A 5983-nucleotide genomic window follows, 5' to 3' on the forward strand; every position below is an offset into this window, starting at 1 on the left:
GCATGAAGGAGGAAGTGTCATCCTTCGGAAGCAGAACTAGTGGAGGAGGACATCTGAGTACTCAGAGCCCATTTGTAGAGAAAGGGAAAGAATCCATTTGCAGGCTCAGTGAGCCTGGTGATGAGGAGGAAAGGGGACGGTCCTTGAAGAAAGGCCTAATTCCTGTTCTCTGTATTCTGCACGCGCTCATTCAGTGTCCACCAGACATTGAGCAGAGGACTCAGGGGAGACTGAGATCTGTGTCCCTGGCCTCAGGAGCTCACAGTCAAGTGTGGAGAGAGACAAGGACTTGGACAAGTAGCTCCCGGCATACTGGGTGCAGTGGGAACAGGGGGGATACGTGGGAGGGCGGCGAGGGGGTTCCTAACTCATCGTGGGTGGTCCAGAATTGCTTCCCAAAGGAAAGCAGGCTTGAACAGAGTCAGGAAGGACCACTGGAGTCAGCCAGGTCGTGCAAACACCAAGACCAAAGGCCGGAGACAGTGAGTGAGCTCTGCTCTGTGCAAACTGCTGGCAAGACAGATGTCAGGAATTTGGGAGAGAGTGAAGCCATTTAATTCGCTAAAAATAAAAAATGAAAAAATCAAGGAAATGCTAAGTTCTGCTCTGGACCTGCACAAAATCATGAAGATTTTCTCCACACACACCACCCCTGCATCTTTCGGTTCCTCTTAGCTGACCGCCTTTATCCCTCAGGCCAGCTCTTCAGCTCTCCCCGCTCCTCTTATCAACATCTGCTCTTACAAAGAGCCAAGGCTTGTTGACACTAAGGTGTAAATGGCTGATAGGCCAGTGTTGTCATCTAGTTGATTGATACTATTTTTACAGTAGACAAAATCCCAGACCAAGGAACACACGTGGGACTGTAGCGTGAGGCCCCAGCTGGGACAGCCGGCAGGCCCCAATGTGGGGAGTCACGGGAGCTTCTACCCGTGCCCGCTGGACAGGGTCAGAGCTCTTCAGGCTCCCGCCATGTTGGCCCCTCACTCAAGGCCTCTCCTGGCTGTCTTGCCTGTTTAGACTTCACACCTTGGCCTCCCCACTCCCGCCTTCACCCTTGGATTCTCAGCATTGGTTGTGAAATGCCAGCTTGGGTCTTGTCCTGGCGCCAGGTTCACTGCTTGCAGCATCCACTCGCCCCCATGCGGTGATGGCGGTCACACATGTCATCCACGCCTGCACTGGCCTGTTGCAGGCTGGACCGCGGTTCTCCTAGCCTCTGCTCATCGAGAAAAAGATCAGATGGGCTTTCAGGGAATCGTCGAGTTCCTGGGATGTGATTTTTTTTTTTAGGGGATACCTTCCATATGAGCCTGGAAGCTGGCTTCAAATCCCAAGTTGCCATTTACTAGCTGAAAGACCTAGTGCCAGATACTTTAAACCCTTTGTGCCTCAGTTTCTTTGCTGTATATTGGGAATAATAATAGTACATATCTCAATTGGAGATTTGAATTAATTAATACATGTAAAGCATTTAACAGAGCCGGCACTACGTAAGGGCTCAAGTAAACTCTGCCATCACCATCATCATCATCACCATCATCACCTATTAACCTCTACGCATTGTCCTCTATTAGAAAAACTAACACTAACTGATCTTGGAATAAAAGTTTTATAGTTATTCAGGGGCTTCATGTAATTAAAAAGCAACATATGCCCAGATACAATGCACAACAAAAGTAGAAAGACAGGGTTTCTCAAATTTTACTTTTTGTGGATATCAACAGTGATGGCATAATGTTTTCAGAGACAATGGATAGTCAAAGGACTTAAATAACGCTTCTCCAAAGGTGATATACAAATGTCTAATAAGCACATAAAAAGATGCTCAACATCATTAATCATTAGGGAAATGCAAGTCAAAACCACAATGAGATACCACTTCACACTCATTAGGATGGCTATTAAAAAAAATAGAAAATAACAAGTGTTGGTGAGGAAGTGGAGAATTGGAAGCCTTGTGTGTTGTTGCTGGGAGTGTTTTCTGCTGTGGAAAACAGTATGGCTGTTCCTCAAAAAGTTAAACACAGAATTACCATATGATTCAGCAATTCCACTTCTGGGTTTATACCCAAAGGTCTGAAAATAGAGACTCAAGCAGATATTTGTACAGCTATATTCATAGCAGCAGCACTTACAATAGCCAAAACGTGGAAGCAACCCAAGTGTCCATTGATGGAGGAACGGATAAACAAAATGTGATATACACATACAATGGAATATTATTCGGCCTTAAAAAGGAAGGAAATTCTGACATGTGCTACTATGTGGATGATTCTTGAAGACGTTATTATGCTAAGTGAAATAAGCCAGTCACAAAAGGACAAATAGTGTATGATTCCACTTACATCAGGTACCTAGAGTAGTCAAATTCAGAAAGTAGTTGAAGGCAGAAAGTAGAATGATGGTTGCTAGGGGATGGGGGTGAGCGAGTGGGAAGAATGGGGAGTTATAGTTTAATACATACAGAGTTTCAATTTGGGAAGATGAAAAAAATTCTGGAGATCGATGGTTGGTGATAGTTGCATAACAATATAAATGTACTTAATGCCACTCAACTGTACACTTAAAAGTGGTTGAAATGGTAAATTTTATGTTATAAATATTTTACCTCAAACAAAAAAACAAATTTGGATAAAAACAATTGGAAATAAGTACAGGTGGAAAAATTTCACTAATTCTTAGTAGTAATTCCAATCGTTGCCTTTACTCACACATTCACTCATATTTTCAATCAATGAATATTGAATAATTACCCTCCATGTGCCAGGCACCATTCTTGGTATAGGAATTATAGCGACTGACCACCAACTCCCTTTGCAACCTCTCTATTAGAGGAGGATCTTTAACTGGAAGTCAGTCAACCAAGGTAACTCTCAGTAGAAATGAAGATTGCAATTACTGCCCAAAGGTGTAACTGGGTTCACTGCTCTCAGAACAAAAGTTGACTTGTCCTAGCCTGAGGCTGACCCAGCTATGAATGAGTGACCCTTGAGTATAATGAAATGTTTGGCATAGCAATGGAAAATACATTTTGCAACGTCTCCAGTGGTTCTGGACGTTCACATTCCATTTTCAGAGTTCAAATGGTCAAGGAAACTTTGTGAAAACAAAAATTCTAAGAAAATATTTGTTAGGAGCTATCGACCAGCTTTCCTTTTCTTTCCCTCCCTCCCTCCTTCCCTCCTTCCTTCCTTCCCTCCTTCCTTCCCTCCTTCCCTCCCTCCTTCCCTCCCTCCTTCCCTCCCTCCTTCCCTCCCTCCTTCCCTCCCTCTTTCTTCCTTTCTTTCTTCTAATTTGGGCCATATCAGGATCTTCCACGTAACTAACAGGAATAGCTGTTGTTCGGGCCACTCATTCTCAACTCCCCAGCATCACAGTCAAGCGGCCCTAGGCACAACGCTAGGCACTGCCTTTATTTTCCGTGGTTCTAAGGTCAATATTTTGGAGCGTGCAATGATTTATGTCAGTCTTTCAGTGTAGACAATTGCTATAGATGTCTTTGTTGAGTGCAACCTTCAGCTGGCCTCACACTGTACTCTCAGTTTACCCATTCACAAATATTCAAGCTCTGATCTAGACACTAGGGATTCTAGATCAGAGTTCTTGGCCTCAAAAAGCTCATAATCTACATATTTAAAAAAGATAGGGGCCGGCCCCGTGGCTTGGTGGTTAAGTGAGCGTGCTCCACTGCTGGCGGCCCGGGTTCGGATCCCGGGTGCGCACCGGCGCGCTGCTTCTCCGGCCATGCTGAGGCCGCGTCCCACATACAGCAACTAGAAGGATGTGCAGCTGTGACACACAACTATCTACTGGGGCTTTGGGGGGAAAAAATAAATAAATAAAATCTTTAAAAAAAAAAAATAAATAAATAAAAAAATAAAAAAGATAAAACATAACCTCATAATTGTTAAGACATGTAGTAAATCACGCATGGGTAGACCAGAAAGTTCAATCAGAAATTTCTATGTGTAGTCATGTCTTTATTCGACTAATGTTTATATGGTGTTTATTATGCACCAAGCATTACTCTAAGGGTTTTACACATATTTAATCACTTCATACCCATAACAACCCCATGAGGAAGATACTCAGATGAGCTCCATTTTACAGATGAGGAAATTGAGGCATAAAAAGTTTAAATAATTGTGTAAGATCACGTGGCTAGTATGCAGCCAAGCCAGGCAGTCTGGCTCCAAAGTCAAGGTCTGTCAGTACCACACTAAGAGGCCGCCCACTCAGCTTGTGGAGTAACAATGAACATTACAGGAAACCACAAAATCCTGAACCTGAATTAATTGAAAGGATTGTAGGCTGAGTCCAAATAGCTGTGTTCATAAATATTATCTTGTGGGAGGAGGAGAAGGTTACTGGCTAATTTGTCTTGTGGTTAAAGGACTTGAGTAAATTTTATTTTATTATACCACAAGAAATTAGTTCTGGTATTTTCAGCTTCTAGAATAGACAATTTGTACTGATCACTGCTCGTAACCTTGTTTAGGTTCAATTAGGCACAGCAACTTAGTCATTTATTTTGCATGAGTAACGTGGTCCTGTACACGCAAGGCATGGTTTATGGCTATAGGAAACTACCTCTCTGTGTTAAAATCGGATATGGATAAAAGGGATTTTTGTCTAAACGTGCAGCAGAGTTTGGGAACATTTTTATTATCTTCTGTGAATCATGGATTGCAGAATGGTGGGGTGGTTGAGAGATCAGACCTGGGTTCAAACTCTGCACTAGCATTCACTGAACCCGAGTTTCCTCAGCTGTAAACTGGAGATCATGACAGTACCTACCTCATGGGCAAGTGTGAGGATTAAGTGAACTAATACGTACAATAATACATAAAAGGATCACCAAAGTGCCTGGCCTCAGCTGTCAGTAAATGCCTGGCATCATCTCCATTGCTGTTGCTCTGATTCAGAATTTTACTGGCGTCACCACAGAATTTTATTGGATCTTTTAATCATTTGCTGTGAGACTCAGAAAAGGGAGAAAGTGATTCAGTTACTTGCAGACATTGCCTTAAGTATACTGGAGCCACCTAAAATTCCAGGGTGTTTTCCACATCTTTTTAAGTTATGGAATTTCTGTTCCAAAAGGTCCAAACACATCACTTGCAAGTCTGTTTTTCTCTGGAGTTGCGTATACTGGAGAAAGAGGAAGTGTTCACCAGAATTTCTATTTTCTTCCTTTTCCTTCTGAAAAAAGGGTCCGTCTGACTAGGAAATCAGGGGCAAAAGAACTTTGTTGTGAGCGCCATTTTATCGTTGGGCTGTTTATTTTTACTGTTAGCTACTCCCATATTTTTTTGTTTTAATAAGCCATTTTATCAGAGGATTAATTTTGTCAGTAACGCACATATTCCCACGCCTAAAGTAAGCTATGAGTTCCAAGTAAGGACAACCCCGTTCTGCTGACCCAGGCGGAAATAAAGATCACAAAATTGCCCAATCCGGCGGAAGAGACCCTGGGCCGACAGCTACATCTGGATTCCAGTCTCGCCGTCCCTTGGCCGTGACCGACCAGCGGTTTAATATATGGGCCAGGGATGGGAATCCTTCTGTAACCTTGCCAAGGAGAGGAAAAAGGCACCGGTCCCTCCCCCCCATATCCCACCCTCCAGGTTTCTTTGCTTCCCGCTCAATGGGCGTTCCATGTACAGTGCCAGGGACATCCCGGGATGCGTCCAGGAGGAATTCCCAGGACGTTTCCCGAAGAGCAGCCCCCGCTTCCCCCGAGCACTTTCTCGCGGCCCCGCGGAGCACCCGAAGCTCCCGCGCAGCCCCAGCCGACGACCCCGACGGGCGCGGAGGCCCCGCCCATCCCGGCCGGCCCCGCCCCAGACCCCGCCCCGCCCAGCCGCGGCCTCCCATTGGCGGCCCGGCACGTCAGTCGGTCCCGGGCGCCCGGGGCGGGAGCGCGGACGGCCGACCCCGCCCCGCGCCTCCCGCGCCCGCCCGCCGCCGTGAAGCGAGC

This window comes from Ceratotherium simum, chromosome 18 (genome assembly GCF_057802395.1).
Source record: "Ceratotherium simum simum isolate JZ-2026a chromosome 18, ASM5780239v1, whole genome shotgun sequence".
NCBI lineage: Eukaryota > Metazoa > Chordata > Mammalia > Perissodactyla > Rhinocerotidae > Ceratotherium > Ceratotherium simum.